Below are 18627 nucleotides of genomic sequence, written 5' to 3'. Positions count from 1 at the left end.
AGCAGAAAATAAAGGATTGAATAAACATTTCTGAGAAGAAATAAACACATTTTAAAAGTTCAACTATGTTATTAATCAAATAAATACAAATAAAAATAATCTGAGAAAGTGGTCTTGTTCCTGTTTTGTCGTTGTTTTAGAGACCAGACACGTTTAGTATATTAAGATAGTTATTCTCAGACCCTGGTGAGGGGATTGGTGAGATTATTTAGAAAACTACTGCTATGTACCCAGAGTCTTAAAAAAAAAATCTGGGGCACCTGGGTGGCTCTTGGTTTCGGCTCAGGTCATGACCTCATGGTTTCGTGGGTTTGAGCCCCTCATCAGGCTCTGCGCTGACAGTGCAGAGCCTGCTTGGGATTCTCTCTCCCCCTCTCTCTCTGCTCCTCCCCCACTCACCCTATCTCTGTCTCCCTCAAAAATAAATAAATAAAACTTAAAAAAAAATCCTACTCTGTGTTTCAATACTTCCTCATTTCAGGAATCTATTTTGAAGCAGTTTCTGCCATCTCTGGGGTTTTTTTCTAATTCCAAAATATAAAAATTAAGAAAGAAAATAAATCCAGTACTCATCTCAAGAAGCTAAAAGAAGAACACCAGGAAAATCCAAACACAATAGACGAAAGCAATTCTGTAGAAGAATGTTTTAAATTTTCCAAGTGGCCAAATTTCCTTGTAGGTTTTCTCATCGTAAATTTTACCTTTATTTTCTTCTGCTCAGAGAAGGGGGTGCTATACGATTTCCATCTCTTGGACTCTGAGATTTTTCTTTGAGCTGATTTCACATAACTTTTTATAAATGCACCATAGGTACTGAAAAATTGAATCTCCCCTGTTTGATGAGTACAAAATCCTCCATATTTACATTTTACGTAAGTTTATTCATTGCTATCCCATTATTTCACGTTCTTATTTATTTTGCGGCTGCCGGTATGTTAAATTCTGAAGTGTGTTAATATCTTCAACTACGTCATTTTAAATTCTTCTTGTTATTTCTAATAGCTTTTGCTTTATATAGTTTTATAAAATATTTTCAAGCACATACACTTTCACGACTATCATGCCTTCTGGGTGGAGTGAACTTTGTAATGTTATAAACTGACCATTCTTTTTAATATCTTCTAACCTGGAATTTCTAATCTGGCAGAATGTGAATACTGCCAATCCTTCTGGTCTGCGTTTGTTTGCCGTATCTGGCCTGCCCCTTGTTTTCAACTTTCCTATGTTGTTTCATTTCAGGTGTGTCTCCTATAAACAGCATAAAACTGACCTTGGTTTTTTCCTCAGGTTGTAGTGATTCTGGGATCTGTTAATAGGGGACTGTTTTAATCCCACGAATATTTATTGTTTTCACTGCCTCTAGTTTATTTATAGCTTTTGTTTCTCCTTTCCTGACCTTTGCTGACCTGATCATCTTTTCTTCCCTCTGAATGTGGCTTAAAAGTTCTAAATCTTATTTTTCCCTAGCCTAATAAGAATGAGCCATTTTTTTTTAAATTGAGAGATAATATACCAGTTAATCTTATGTGCACAGCTTGAAGAATTTGTACATATGTACATACTGGGTAACGACCACTCAGAATGAGATCCAGAACATTTACCAGTACATTGTAAGGCAGCCCTTCCCACCTACACACTCCCCAGATCCTTAGTATTAGTCTTACCTGTCCTGAAACATCCTATGAATGTTATGTATTTTTTGTAAAAAAGGTATGGAGTTCACCAAAACTTCTTTTTTAAGTTTATTTTTGAGAGAGAGAGAGAGAGAGAGAGAGAGAGAGAGAGAGAGCAAGTGGGGGAGGGACAGAGAGAGAGAGAATCCCAAGCAGGCTCCGTACTTTCAGCATGGAGCCCAATGCGGGGCTTGAACTCATGAACCGTGGGATCATGACCTGAGCTGAAATCAAGAGTGGGGCACTTAACCGACTGAGCCACCCAGGCGCCCCTGTTATGTATTCTTTTACATCTGACTTCTTTGACAAAATACTTGAAGATTCATCTGTAGAGCTCCACAAAGTAGTAATTTATCCTTTTTCCTTTCTGTGTAATATTCTATTACATGTCTATACCACAAATAACCCATCATTCTGCTGATGGCCATTTCCCCCCAGGTTTTGGCCATTTTAAATAGAAATAGGGGTGCCTGGGTGGCTCAGTCGGTTGAGTGTCCAACTTCAGCTCAGGTCATGATCTCGAGCCCCACGTCTGGCTCGCTTCTGTCAGCATCGGCGCAAGGCCCACTTCAAATCCCCTGTCCCTCCTCTCCCTACCCCTCCCCCACTTGCTCGTGCATACACATGCTCTGTGTCTCTCAAAAATAAGCATTTAATAGATAAATAAATAAATAAATAAACAAACATAAATAAAACTGCTACATACATTCATGTGTATGTCTTTTCATGGATATATACACTCATTTCCTTTGGATCTATAGCGAGGAACAGAATTGCTAGATCATAGAACAAGCATACATTTAACTTCAGTACAAAGTGACAGTTTTTTCAAAGTGACTGTACTCCCACCAGCAATGTATGAGGGTTACAGTTGCTTCACATTCGTGTTGACACTTAGTATTTTCACTTTTCTTAATTTTAGCCATTCTGGTGGGTGTATAATAGTGACTTGCTATGGTTTTGAATTCTATTACCCCAATAAGTAATGATGTCAGGAACCTTTTTATATATGCTCGTCAACCGTTTGGAAATGCTCTTTAATAAAATGCCTGCTCCAATCTTCTGAACACTTTTTAAAGTTAGGTTATTTGATTTTTTTCTTGTTGATATGTAGGAGTCTTTTTTTTTTTTTTTTGAGAGAAAGAATGTGACGAAGAGAGGGGGAGAGAATCTTTTTTTTTTGTTTAAACATTTATTTATTTTTGAGAGACAGAGAGACAGAGCATGAGTGGGAGAGGGGCAGAGAGGGAGCAAGACACAGCATCCAAAGCAGGCTCCAGGCTCTGAGCTGTCAGCACAGAGTTGACGCAGGGCTTGAACTCACGAACTGTGAGATCATGACCTGGGCCAAAGTTGGACGCTCAACAGACAGCCACTGAGGCGCCCCCAGAGAGAGAATCTTAAGCAGGCTCTATGGCCAGCACAGAGCCCGGCTCTGCGGCTCAGTCTCACAACCATGAGATTGACATGAGCCAAAATCAAGAGTTGGTTGCTTAACCAACTGAACCACCTAGGCGCCCCAATTTGTACGAGTTCTTTACACATATTTTAGATAGAAGACCTCTGTCAGATACATATATCACGAATACCTTCTTCCTGTATATTCTTTGTCCTTTTGCTGCTCTCTTACTGTTATGATTTCATGAGCAGAAGCTTTAAATTTTGATGTAGGTTTTTTTTTTCTTTTTATGGTAGTAGGTATTGTGGCCTGATTAACAAATCTTTGCTTACCCAAAGATTGTGAAGACATTCTGCTGTGTTTTCCTAGAAACTTCACAGATTTATCTTTACTATTTATGTATGTTGTGAAGTAAGAGTCAAAGCTGATTTTTTTTCCACAGGAGTATCTGATTATTCCAAAACCATGTTTTGGTGCACTGGCGTTCTATGAATTTATTTATTCATCAACATATATTACAGAGAGCCCAGAAAATCAGACTTTGTGCTGGAGCTGAAGACAAATCAGTGAACAAGAAAGATATTCTTGTCCTCATGGAATCCAGTGAGCAGTTTAACAACTTGGGTCTTTCAGCCCTTAATTTCAGAAAATTCTTGATCTAAGGAAACAGCTGAGTAAAATCTCTAACTTGTGTCCAGCATCTAGCCACCCGATTGCACTCAGTTAATTAAACTCACATGTTCTGCTTCAATTTTTTTCAAATAACCTACAGACTGACGGTGGTTAAGGGAAGGAGCATGAAGAAAACTCACTCCTTTTGATATTTTTCTGATTGTCAAAGTAATATTCCAAAACTGAGAACAACTGTTTTAACGGAGAAAAGCTGAAAGGAGCCAGACGAGAAAAATCACTTATATGCCTACCATCCAGAAGCAATTACTGTTAATATGTTGAACATAAAATGAAATCACAACTTGGCCAGAGACTTTAGCTATGTATACAGTCAAAATTCTGTAGGGTCAAAATTGCTCTTGAAATCCCTTGTAAAGGAAGACTTCCAACTGGAATGGCAGCTTGAACACATAGCTCTGATTGTGATTTTAACTCATTATACGTTACATGATAAAAAGGATTCATGCCCAGGGAAGCTTCCAACTAGTTTTTTTTCAGCCTCTGTCGTAAATAATAGACAGCAAAGGATCATCAGACATTTAAAGAAAATCTCAAAAATGAAAATCAGAGCCCTGAAAACAGAATAAAAAAACAACGTAGAGGAAACAAATTATTTAGGCAGCAGGAGAAAATAATAATAATATTCTCAGGGAAAATAAAGAGATGATGCATCTAAGAAACAAGAACAGAATGCCAGAAAAAAGAACACTCAGAGAAAAAGAAAACTCACCATTTATTATAAATTAAATATCTGAGCAAGAAAAAAAATTTTCTAGAGAAATACTGGAAGATAAGATTATGAGAAGATAAAACATTGGGAAGGAACTGCCCATAAAGTGGGCAGGAAAACCAAAAAAACACAACGGGAGGGGAGGGGGACAGGAAAGAAAAAGTTTTTAAAAATATTTGAGAGTCAACCCAAGACTTCTAACATCCAACAGGAGTTCTTGGAAAACAAAACACAGAACACAAATATGTATTCACTGATGCCACTGGACAAGAAAAGAAGAGACAGAAACACTGTAAAAAACAGGTAAAAATATTATTTCCCAATAGTACCTGGAAAACTGATATACCAGGAAAACCAATATGAATTAACTAAGAGAAGAAAAAACAATCCTTTTATAAACAATATAAACAGTTACATGTTTACAGCCAAAATCAGTACAGCTGACTCTGAACAAGGGTCTGAACTGCGTGGGTCCACTGACACACAGTTTTCGATCCAGCACTGTAAATGTATTTCTCTTCCTTATGATTGTCTTGATGACATTTTTTCTCTACTTTAAGAATACAGTATATAATACATATAACATACAAAATATGTATTAATCAATTATTTATGTCATCAGTAAGGATTCTAATCAACAGTAGGCTATTAGTAAAGTTCTCGGAGAGTCAAAAGTTATACACAGATTTTCAATTGCAGGGACGGTGGGGGGGGGTGGGTGGTACCCCTAACCCCCACATTGTTCAAGGGTCAAGGGTCAAAGGTGGAAATCACCTTTAAATTTAAAAACATAAAGGAAGGTATAATGAAGAACAGATACCACTCTCAGCAGCAACAAAAGACAAAACATTAGAACACAAATTTAGAAGTAAATGGGCAAGATCTATATAAAGATACTGAGGGACACTAAAGAAAACTTGAATACTTGGAAAGGATTACCTTATTCTTATACAGGAAGTATCAGTATTATAAAGATTTAATCTGTCCTAAATTAATTTATAAATTTAATGTGATTCCAATATTTAAAACATCAACAGTCTTAGAATGCCTGGGTGGCTCAGTCTGTTAAGCATCTGACTTCAGCTCAGGTCATGATCTCATGGTCTGGTCCATGAGTCCAAGCCCTGTGTTGGGCTCTGTGCTGATAGCTCAGAGCCTGGAGCCTCCTTCAGATTCTGTGTCTCCCTCTCTCTCTGCCCCTCCCCACTCACGCTCTGTCCCCTCTGTTTCTTAAAAATAAATAAATGTTTAAAAAATTTTGGAAAAGGGGTGCCTGGGTGGCTCAGTTGGTTAAGCATCCGACTTCAGCTCAGGTCATGATCTCACAGTTCGTGAGTTCGAGCCCTGCGTCAGGCTCTGTGCTGATTGGTCAGAGCCTGAAGCCTGCTTCAGATTCTGTGTCTCCCTCTCTCTCTGCCCCTCCCCCACTCGTGCTCTGTCTTTCTTTCAGAAGTGAATAACATTAAAAAAAATTTTTTTTTAATTTTTTTGAAAAAAAATCAACAGTCTTTTCTAACCAGGCAAGCTAATTTTGAAAATTATACACAGGAGTGCCTGGGTGGCTCAGTTGGTTAAACATCCAACTCTTTATTTCAGCTCAGGTCATGATCTCTCAGTTTGTGGGATCAAGCCCCGCATTGGGCTCTATGCTGATGGTGCAGAATCTGCTTGGGATTCTCTCTATCCCTCTCTCTCTGCCCGTCCCCTACTCACATGCATGTTTCTCTCTCTCTCTCTCTCTCTCTCTCTCTCTCTCTCTCTCTCAATAAAGATTAAAAGAAAGAAAATTATACAGAAAGTAGTAAGAACAGCCAAGAAAATTCTGAATAACTGAAAAGACGATGAGGGAAGATTAACCCTGATAGATAATAAGACATATTCTAAGATAATGTGACACTGGTACACAAAGAGACCAATCAGAGTAGGTCCAGAAGAATCAAATGGAAACTGTAACTGGAAAACACACTAATGGAAATTAAGAACCCAACAGATAGTTTAACAGCAAATTGGACATAGCAGAAGAGAGGATTAGTTAACTAGAAGATAGGTCAGTAAAAAGAAAGAAGAGGAAATGCTAAAAGACAAGGGGAACAATGAAAACAATGCTCTAACAAAATTATAATTGGAGTCCAAGAAAAAGAACTGAACAAGAACAAAGCAGAAAAACGTAGTCAAAGATAGAATGGTCAATAATTTCATAAAGCTAACAAAAGGCAATCGAGCCACATATTCAAAGGCTCTATAAAACTCCAGCAGGATGACTCTAAAGAAAACCACCTGAGGCAAATCACAGTAAAACAGCTTTCGAAACAAAAAGAGAAAAATCTTAAAAGCAACCAGAGAAGAAAAAGACGTCTTACCTTCAAAGCAGCAATAAGAAGACGTAAGTGGAAGCCAGAAAAGAATGAACATCTTCAGAGTGCTGAAAGCAAATAACTGCCAATCTAGAATTCGGGACCGGCAAGAACATATTTCAAAAGAAAGGATTAGAAAATCATCATTCAGCAATCCTCATAATTGATCAGAGCACCTGATAGGAGGATTCAACAATCCCCACAATAACCGATTAAGAATTGTTCATGGATGGTAAAAAGAGTGGATGAAAGTTAATGAAAACTAGGATATTTATACAATCTCAAAGCGTCTCCTCAAAAGATACTAATTACAAAGGAGAAAAAAATATTAACTTTACAGTGGAGAAACCTGGGAGGTACCGCCTCAACCAAGAGACCAAAGTGAAACCACCAACAGTGGAGCAAACCAGTGTCATATGCCTCCTCTGATGACGCACTGAGAGTGACACGGTATCTCTTCCATGCGATTCTTACTCAAAGTGCAGGAACGAAATCCAGTTATAAGGAAACATCAGAAAATCCAAACTGAGGTACAGGGCGCAAAACTGTCCTATATCCTACAAAAATGTCAAGGTCACAAAAGGCAAAGCCTGAGGAACCCTGTTCCAAGTCAGAGGAGGCTAGCGAGGTAACAGCAATCGTAAGCAAGTCATGATCACGGATTAGATGGTGGACCAGGAAAAAAACTTCTTTTTTGCTCCAAGGGACATTATTAGGACAACTGACTATATTTGAATGAGGTGCACTGATCACATAATAGTATTTTATCAAATTATTTTCCTGATTTGGGGGTGTGTGTGTGTGTGTGTGTGTGCGTGTGTGTGTGTGTGCGTGTGTGTGTGTGTGAAGGGAGAGAGAGGTTGAGAGAGGGAGAAAGAGAGGGAGGGAGGGCAAGAGGAAGTGGGGAGAAAGAGTGTACATGGTGAAGTAAATGTCAACATTTGAGGAATCCGGGTGAAAGGTAGACGGGAATTCTTTGTACTACTACTGCAATTTATTTAAAAGCATTATTAAGTATTAAAAGAGTCATTCCAAAATTTTAAAAAGCCTTTTAAAAAATGAAGAGAAATGGAGTCATTTTTGGAGAGACGAAATCAGAGGACTCACCACCAGACCTACACTAAATGAAAACCTCAAGGAATTCTTCAGACAGAAGGAATATGGTCCTAGACAGAAGTGCAGAACTGCAGGAAAGAATGAGGAGCCAAAGAAAGAACAAACATAAATATTTACTGTATAAACAATAATGTCTCGTATGGTTTGAAATCTGCGTAGTACTAAACTGCAAAAAATCCCACAATATTACAAAAGGCAGGAAGAGGGTAAACGGAAGTGAAGTGTTCTGAGGAGCTAGCACATTGGGAAGCAGCAAAGATCCTCACTGATGTAAGACTATGGTAAGTTAAGGATGCAGACTGCAAATTCACGGGCGGTGGTTCTCAAACATTTTGGTCTCTAGACCTCTTCACACTCTTAGAAACTGTTGAGGATTTCAAACAACTTTAGTAAAGATCACATGTATTGACACTTTTCATATTAGAAATCAAAATTAAAGTCCCTAAATACATAAAACAAATATTAACAGATGCAAAGGGAGAAATTGACAGTAACACAGTAATAGTATGGGGTTAACGCCCCACTTATGTCAGTGGCTAGATCATCCAGACAGAAAATTAATAAGGAAATCCTTATTAATTTTAAACTATACATTAGACCAGGGAGGGTGCCTGGGTGGCTCAGTCAGTTAAGCGTCCACCGTCGGCTCAGATCATGATCTCGCAGTTCGTGAGTTTGAGCCCGCGTCAGGCTCTGTGATGACGGCTCAGAGCCTGGAGCTTGCCTCAGATTCTGTGTCTCCCCCTCTCTGTCTGCCCCTCCCCAGCTCATACTCTGTCTCTCTCTGAAAAATAAACATTAAAAAAAAAAAAAAATACACGCCCCGGGGTGATTCAGTTGGTTAAGCAACTGACTTTGGCTCAGGTCATGCTCTCATGGTTCATGAGTTCAAGCCCCATGTCAGGCTCTGCACTGACAGCTCAGAGCCTACAGCCTGGAGCGTGGAGTCTGGAGCCTGCTTTGGGTCCTCTATCTCCCTCTCTCTGCCCCTCCCCTGCTTGCGTGTTCTCTCTCTCAAAAATAAATAAATAAACATTAAAAAAATACATCGGACCAGATGGGATTTAAGAGAAATATATACAGAACATTCTGTCCAAAACTGCAGGACACACATTCTTCTCAAGTGCACATGCAACACTCTCCAGGACAGATCCCATGTTAGGCCACAGAATAAGGCTCAATAAATTTAAGAAGACTGAAATCATGGCAAGCGTCTTTTCTGGCCACAATGCTATGAAACTAGAAATCAATTACAAGAAGAAAAATGGAAAAAAAAAAATACAAACATGTACAGGCTAAACCAGATGCTATTAAACAACGAATGGGTCAATGAAGACATCAAAGAAGAAATGATAAACTACCTTGAGACAAAATGAAAATGAAATCACGATGTTCCAAAATCTCTGGGATGCAGCAAAAGCAGTTCTAATAGGGGAGTTTATAGCAAAACAGGTCTACCTTAAGAAACAAGACAAATCTCAAATAAATAATCTAACCTTAAGCCTAGAGGAACTTCAAAAAAGAACAAATGAAACCCAAAGTTAGTCAATGGAAGAAAAAAATAAAGAGCAGAGCAGAAATGAATGCAACAGGAACTTAAGAAAAGAAAAAGATTAATGAAACTAAGAGCTGGTTCTTTGAAAAGATCAAAGTAGGGGCGCCTGTGTGGCTCAGTCGGTTGAGCCTCTGATTTCAGCTCAGGTTATGATCTCGTGGTTTATGGGTTTGAACCCTGCTTCGGGCTCTGTGCTGACAGCTCAGAGCCTGGAGCCTGCTTCAGATTCTGTCTCCCTCTCTCTCTGCCCCTCCTCCCTCACGCTCTGTCTCTCTCTCCTTCAAAAATAAACATCAAATAAAATTTAGGGGAAAAAAAAGATCAAAGTGATAAACCTTTAGCAAGACTTATCAAGAAAAAAAGAGAGAGAGCCCAAATAAATAAAATCAGAAATGAAAGAGAAGTTACCGCTACCACAGAAATAAGAAAGATAAAAAAGACTACTACAAATAATTACACATCAACAAACTGGACAACCTAGAAGAAACATTTCCTAGAAATATACAATCTTCCAAGACTGAATTAGGAAGAAATAGAAATTAAAACAGCTGATTACTAGCAATAAAAGTGAATCAATAATCAAAAAACTCCCAACAAACAAAAGTCCACGACCAGATGCCTTCACAGGTAAATTCTACTGAGCATTTTAAGAGTTCATACTTAATCATTCTCAAACTGGTCCAAAAAACTTAAGCGGAAGAGATTCTTCCATGTTCATCTATGAGACCACCATTACCCTGATACCTAAGCCAAACAAAGACACTACAAAAACAAAACAAAAACAAACAAACAAAAACAAAAAACCCCACACAAGCCAATATCCCTGAAGAACACAGCTATAAAAATCTGCAAAACTGAATTCAACAATATGTTAAAAGGACCATACACCATGATCATGTGGAGTTTAATCCAGGGATGCAGGGATGGTTCAATATCCACAAATCCATCAACATAACACACCACATTAAGAAAACGGATAAAAATCAGATTGCCAACTCAAGAAATGCAAAAAAAAAAAAAAAAATTTGACAAATTCAACATACATTTATGATAAAAACTTTCAACCAAGTAGGTATAGAAGAAGTGTATCACAACATAATAAAAGCCATACATTACAAACACCCACAACTAATGTCATACCAGATAATGAAAAGTTACAAGTGTTTTCTCTAAGATCAAGAACAAGACCAGGATGACCACTCTTGCCGCTTTTATTCAATACAGAATTAGAAGTCCTAGCCATAGCAATTAGGCGAGGAAAAGAAATAGGCAATATCTAAATTGGTAAGAAAGAACTGTCACTATTTGCAGATGACATGCTACTATATATAGAACACCCTAAAGCCTCTGCCCAGAAACTATCAGAATAAATTAAACCAAGAAGATGAAAGACCTATATTCTGAAAACTATGTCACTGATGAAAGAAACTGAAGACAAGCAAATAAATAGAAAGATCTATCATGTTCATGGAATGGAAGAATATTGGTTAAAATGTCCATACTATCCAAGGCAACCTACAGATTCAGTGCAATCCCTATCAAAATATCAATGGTATTTTTTATAAAACTAGAACAAATAATCCTAAGATTTGTATGGAACCACAAAAGATCTCTGAATAGCTAAAGTGATCCTGAGAAAGAATAAAGCTGGAGGATATATCATGCTCCCAGATTTCAAACCATACTACAAAGTTACGGTAATCAAAACAGTATGGTCCTGGCACAAAAACAGACACATAGATCAATGGAACAGAAATAAGAGCCCAGACATAAACCCACCACATATGGCCAATTACTCTATGACAAAGGAGGCGAGAATACACAATCAAGAAAAGATAGGGGCGCCTGGGTGGCGCAGTTGGTTAAGCGTCCGACTTCAGCCAGGTCACGATCTCGCGGTCCGTGAGTTCGAGCCCCGCGTCGGGCTCTGGGCTGATGGCTCGGAGCCTGGAGCCTGTTTCCGATTCTGTGTCTCCCTCTCTCTCTGCCCCTCCCCCGTTCATGCTCTGTCTCTCTCTGTCCCCCAAAAAATAAATAAACGTTGAAAAAAAAAATTAAAAAAAAAAAAAAAGAAAAGATAGTGTCTTCAATAAACGGTAATGAGAAAACTGCACAGCTACATGCAAAAAGATGAAACTGGACCACTTTCTTATACAATATACAAAAAAAAAAAATTCAAAATAGATTATAAAGACTTAAATCAAGACCTGAAACCTTAAAGCTCCCAGAAGAAAACAGGCAGTTTGACATCAGTCTTAGTGATATTTTTCTGGATCTGTCTCCTCAGAGAAGGACAACAAAAACAAAAATAAACAAATGGCACTTATATCAAACTAGAAAGATTTTACATAGTGAGGGAAACCATCAAGGAAATGAAAATACAACCTCCTGAATGGCAGAATATATTTACCGATATATGCCAATGATACACCTAAAAAGAGGTTAACATCTAAAACATATAAAGAACTGGGGCACCTGGGTGGCTCAGCCAGTTAAGCGTCTGACTTTGGCTCAGGCCATGATCTCTCGCAGTTAATGAGTTCAAGCTCCGCATCAGGCTCTGGACTGAGAGCTCAGAGCCTGGAGCCCTCTCTCTCTGCCCTTCTCCTGGTTGTACTCTGTCTCTGTCTCTCTCTTTCTGTCTCTCTCTCAAAAACAAATAAACATTAAAAAAATTTTTTTAATCATCTGAGGTTTTAAAAAAAAATAAATAAGTAAAACATATAAAGAACTCATACAACTCAATACCAAAAAAAACCCAAACAATCCAATGAAAAAGTGGACAAAGGACCTAAACAGACATCTTTCCAAATAAGACATATAGTTGGCCCACAGGCACATGAAAAGATGCTCCATATCACTCATCATCAGGGAAATGCAAGTCAAAACCACAATGAAGTATCATCTCACAGCTGTCAGAAGGGCTCTTATCAAAAAGACAAGAAATAACAAGTGTTGGCAAAGATATAGAGAAAATGGAACCCTCCTGCACTGTCATTGGGAATGTAAATCGGTACAACCACTATGGAGAATAGTATGGAGGCTCCTCAAAAAATTAAAAATAAAACTATCATACAACCTAACAATTCCACTTCTAGATGTTTATCCAAATAAAATGAAAATACTAATTCAAAAAGACATAAACACTCCTATGTTCATCACAGTATTATTTATAATAGCCAAGATCTGAAGCAAGCTAAATGTCTACTAATAGATGAATGGATAAAGAAGATCCATTTGGATCTTCATGGATAAATGAAATCTTGCCATTTACAACAACATGGATCGAGCTAAAGGGCGTTATGGTAAGTGAAAGTAAGTCAAAGACAAATACCATATGATTTCACTTATATGTGGAATCTAACAAATAAAGCAGAAGCAGACTCATAGAGAAGAGAACTATTGGTTGCCAGAGGAGAGGTGTATGGGAAGGTGAACAAAACATGTGAAGGGGATTATGATGTCCAATCCTCTAGGGGCACCTGGGTGAGTCAGTCAGTTAAGCATCCGACTCTTGATTTCAGCACAGGTCATGAACTCATGGTTGATGAGTTGGAGCCCCGCGTCAGGCTCTGTGCTGAGGGTGCAGAGCCTTCTTGGGATTCTCTCTCTCCCTCTCCCTCCTTCTGCCCCTTCAGTGCTCTCTTTCTCTCTCTCTCAAAATAAATAAACTTAAAAAAAAATAAGATGTACAGGGGCGCCTGGGTGGCTCAGTCAGTTGGGCGTCCAACTTCAGCTCAGGTCATGATCTCACAGTCTGAGTTTGAGTCCCGTGTCGGGCTCTGTGCTGACAGCTCCGAGCCTGGAGCCTGCTGCAGATTCTGTGTCTCCGTCTCTCTCTCTGCCCCTCCCCTGCTCATGCTCTGTCTGTCTCTGTCTCAAAAATAAATAAAAACAGGGGCGCCTGGGTGGCTCAGTCGGTTGAGCGTCCGACTTCGGCTCAGGTCACGATCTCGCGGTCCGCGAGTTCGAGCCCCATGTCGGGCTCTGGGCTGATGGCTCAGAGCCTGGAGCTTGCTTCCGATTCTGTGTCTCCCTCTCTCTCTGCCCCTCCCCCGTTCATGCTCTGTCTCTCTCTGTCTCAAAAATAAATAAACATAAAAAAAAAATTAAAAATAAATAAATAAATAAATACATTAAAAAAAATTTTTTTTAAATAAGATATACAACCTTCTAGTTATAAGACACAGGAATATAATGTACAGCATAGGGAAAATGGTCAATAATACTGTCACAACTTTGTATGGTGACAAACGATAACTGGATTTATGGTGACCATTTCATAATGTACACAAATATCAAGTCACTGTGTCATACACCTGAAACTAATACAATATTGTATGTTGTATGTCAATTTTTCTTCAATTAAAAAATCAAAACTGAGAATTTTAAAATAATAATTGATTTAAAATAATAGTAATAAACTTATTACAAGTTAATACGAATAATATTTTAATTAAAAATATACCTAGTTTTGGGGCACCTGGGTGGCTCAGTCGGTTAAGTGTCCGACTTTGGCTCAGGTCATGATCTCATGCTCATGAGTTCGAGCCCCACATCGGGCTCTGTGCTGACAGCTCAGATCCTGGAGCCCACTTCAGATTCCTGTCTCCCTCTCCCTCTGCCCCTCCCCTGCCCATGCTCTTTCTCCTTCAGAGTAAATAAACATTTTTTAAAATTTAATAAAAAAAATTAAAAATACAAAAATATGTAACTAGTTTCCAAAAGAAAAAATAATTAGTGAGAAAAGCAGCACCATTTAACCAAGATTTCACTGAACACAATTTAAGTTTTTCTGCAAATCTCTTTTATGGCTGGCTCAACAGAAGACAACTGGATTCTCCTATCTGCTTCTGCATTCCATCTGGTGTGATATGTTGGTTTGGCTAGGGCAAATTAAGAAAATACAGCCTAGCACAAATATATAATGCAAAAAAGAGAGGAGTCTTTTAACAGCTTTAATTGTGGATATTCTTCTGTGATACTACACCAAAACTCAACAAGTGACAGTTTCTTTTTTTTATTTTTATTTTATTTTTTTTTAATTTTTTTTTTCAATGTTTATTTATTTTGGGGACAGAGAGAGACAGAGAATGAACGGGGGAGGGGCAGAGAGAGAGGGAGACACAGAATCGGAAACAGGCTCCAGGCTCTGAGCCATCAGCCTAGAGCCTGACGCGGGGCTCGAACTCACGGACCGCAAGATTGTGACCTGGCTGAAGTCGGACGCTTAACCGACTGCACCACCCAGGCGCCCCAACAAGTGACAGTTTTTTAAGGATTAGTTGCAATGTGGTATCTGAAATCCTATCAATAAACTTTCATATCCTCTTCCATTAAAATCCATGGGTCTATCTTGCACTTTGAATGGACATTTTACTCGTGTAATTTTACAAAATCAGGCATTGATCATTTAGGAAATACTGGTTCACTAAGATATACAGAGCTTCCAAATGTTGACATACTTTTTATACACTATCAAAGAAGCACACTCACTAACATCACCACGATCGCCTCAAAATTCTACGAGAAAACTGCCTAGCTCATGGCAGTGGATACATGTTTTTCCAAAATTTTAATTTCATTTGAAAGTTCAAATTTTATTGTTGACAGCAAATACTATTGGTATGTTTTCCGTGAAACGACAAGTTTGCTTTGTTTCTGAGAAAATGTCTTCCAAATACACTAAAGTCTAACTTTAGTCACAGTTTCTCTGTCATTCCCTCAAGTAAAAATGATACCCAAGAAAAAAGCAGCTAGTTCAGCTCATAACTCCAACGATCACACAAGAACTTCTCCAGCAACTGTTCTGCTTCAGAATGCAGCAGAAGTACTTTACGTCTATTTCCTATTTCGTCACGCAGACTATTACAAAGATGCATACTCAGGGGGTGCCTGCATGGCTCAGTTGGTTAAGCACCTGACTTTGGCTCAGGTCATGATCTCACAGTTCATGAGTTCAAGCCCCACGTCGGGCTCTGTGCTGACAACTGGGAGCCTAGAGCCTGCTTCAGATTCTGTGTCTCCCTCTCTCTCTGCCCCTCCCCCACTCATACTCTGTCTCTCGCTCATAAATAAACAGTAAAAAATAGACATAGTTTTAAAAATAATAAAAACAAAGACGCATACTCAAGTGGCAAAATTTAGTAAGATTAATCATTTTTACTCTTTCATCAAGGACAATCTTCAATGAAACAGCCTGTTTTTAAAAAAAACAAGTGCACAGCAGTGAAAAGTACAGTGAGAGGCCAGCAGGTTTACCTGCCATTGCTTCCACACTGTTGCTGCAGGTGCCAACACAGCGGAAGAGGGAAAAAACATCTTACTACCAGCCATGAAAATCATTTTGATCTGAGCTCTGGAAAGAATTCTGGGAAGCCCTCAGAGCTCTACAGACCTAAAACTTTAAGAACTGCTAAACGAATCTAAGAACAAAAAACCTGCAAAGACAGCTCAAACTTTCTTAAACTCTTCAGTAACAGAAATGCTGCTGATGATACTAGTCTGTAACTTAGAAACCATTTTTATGTTATGAGATACAATAAATGATAATCCTGTCAAACTTCCTAAGAATCTAGTTTTTCACTGGAAGAAAAAAGAGAAATAAATGCAAAATAAGAGATGTCAGGAAAATCCTGTTCATGTTCAGTTTGAATTGTGTATATATGTATATGTATCATGTGAATAAATATAAGTAAAAACCTGTGTGTGTGTGTGTGTGTGTGTGTGCGCGCGCGTGTGTAAACAGTGTTCAGATCCTGTCTTCTAAGTAACATTCCTACTAAAAGAAACTTTAGGGGAGACCTGGCTGGCTCAGTCGGTAGAGCATGCTACTCTTGATCTCAGGGTCGTGAGTTCAAGCCCCACATTGGATGTGGAGGTTACTCAAAAAAAAAAAAAAAATCTTTAAAGAAAAAGAAACTTCAGGGAAATGTCTTGGGGCACAGACAGTAAAAAGTGCACCTGAGACATTTATTCCAAAAAGGGACCCAGGAGCTAACCATTCACTGACCTAACTTGGAACACATACATGAACATTAAAATGAAATATGGTAATAATGGACTACAATACTCAGAACTAAAGAGTGTAAAGTGATACTCAATAGAAAGTGAGAGCAAGAGAGAGACTGAAGAGGGAAGGTGAGAAAGTTCTTCCTTACAGAAAAAAACTAGCAATAAATGTATATAAGGTAATAAAACCAGAAAATCATATTTTTTAAATGTTTATTTTGAAGAGAGAAAGAGACAGAGTGTGAGCAGGGGAGGGGCAGAGAGAGGGAGACACAGAATCCAAAGCAGGCTCCAGGCTGTCAGGACACAGCCTGATGTGGGACTCAAACTCCAGAACCATGAGATCGTGAGCTGAGCCGAAGTCAGATGCTTAACCAACTGAGCCACCCAGGCGGCCCATAAAATCACTATTTCTTAAATCCCAAAGAAACAGTTGATTCGAGCAAGAATCTCCAATGGATGCTAAAACCACTGAATAAAAGATTGTTGAGTAAGAAGATGGCATGCTCTCACAGAAGTACTTCTCAGACGACTTATTCATTACAAACGAGAAGATGTGCCTTTACAGAGCAGAAATCAGTTGGTTACTTCATTAACCAAGCAATCGACTTAACATCACAATAAGGAGGAATCTGACATTTCTCACCTTCTGATGTGATATAATAACAAGGACATGATATTGCTTATCAAGTATTCTTGCCAAAAATGTTTAATTTCAATCTTACCAAGGGGAAACAATCAGACAGACAAATCCAGTATGTATGATATTCTATAAAACTGACCTGACTGACCTCCTCAAAACAGTCAATGACAAGTAAAACAAGAAAAGGCAAGAGGACAGTTCTTGACAAAGAGACACAGCATGAGAAATGCCCTGTGTGAGCCCTGATTATGAGACATAGAAGTTTGGGGACTGGGAAAATTTAAGCATGGACTACACGTGAAACAATTTTATGGAATTAGCATCAATTCATTAGATGTGACAATGTGGCGTGGTTATACGACAGAACGCTCTATTTTAGGACATATGTGTCGATGCAACTGGGGTTGAAGTGTCATGGTATCTGCGACTTACTTTTAAAATGGTCAGAAAAAAGAGTTGTGTGCATAGAAAGAGAGGGAGAGACAGAGAAAGAGAGAGACAAAGCAAATGTGGCAAAAATTGAGAGACTTGGATAAAAGGTACCTGGGTGTTCAGTGCACCATTTGATTGTTCTGTAGTTCTGAAATTGCTCAAAATAAAAAGATAGCAAGGCAAAAAAAAAAAAAAAAAAAAAAGCCGCTTGGAGAGTATACGCAGACAGGATCTGATCCTACAAGAAATGAAAACTACCCAGTTTCTGTGCAGGGAAGAGACAGCTGAAAGCAGAGTTAGAATCTTATCATCTGGTGCCAATGGCAACCCAAGTGCCCCACCCTGCAGCCACCCAGCCCCACGTTAATGAAACGACCCTGTGTTCCATCCACTGCCATCCTCCCCTCCCTGAAACAGAGGGAGGGGAGCAGCAGCCCGATGACAGAGAAGCTGCCATCAGCGCACACATCCTTGAGACAGGGGAGATCTCGGCTTCCATAGAATAAACAGTCACCTTTGGCGTCCTACAGTATTCATGTCTTACATACTCTTTAAGTCAAAAACTTGCCCTTTTCTCCCCAGACTTTACACTGTAGGAAGGGCTGTGGAGGTGCTGGCAAGTGGCAGCAGCTCCGATTATTAACCACCAGCCCCTCTGCATCCCTCTCAAGGCGGTGGCTCTGTTCCACACGGGGAACGACAATTCTGGGGTCTAGTCATTGATCTACTGGCCAAATGACTTTGGAAATCATGTCCAGTGTCTTTCGGCTTTTCTTCCTGAAGAAAATGGAAATAACGTTGACTTTCTCCCCTAATACAAGGTTGTTATGAGCATGTCAACCAATTTAGGCCAAAGAATCCATATCGGCTGACATAGGTGAAAAGTCTAGGGACCATTATTATCTCTTTCATATTCCTACGCCCTTCATTTCTAAATTAACACTTTGAAGAGAAGCATTTTACCTCCTTGAGCACATGTATTTAATTAGCCCTGTTCTGGGAGGCCCAGCCAAAATAATCACAGTCATATAAGACTGGGGAG

General features: G+C 38.9%; 1 protein-coding gene across 2 annotated transcripts in view; it reads right to left on the bottom strand.

Annotated features, from left to right (window-relative positions):
* Positions 1 to 18627, bottom strand: part of PEX14 (peroxisomal biogenesis factor 14) — a 145727-nt gene that overhangs the window by 48386 nt on the left and 78714 nt on the right. The gene's annotated exons all lie outside the window — the stretch shown is intronic.

This window comes from Felis catus, chromosome C1 (genome assembly GCF_018350175.1).
Source record: "Felis catus isolate Fca126 chromosome C1, F.catus_Fca126_mat1.0, whole genome shotgun sequence".
In the NCBI taxonomy this organism is placed as follows: Eukaryota; Metazoa; Chordata; class Mammalia; order Carnivora; family Felidae; genus Felis; species Felis catus.
Note: the sequence above shows the minus strand (reverse complement) of the source record. Positions and strands in the feature narration are given on the sequence as shown.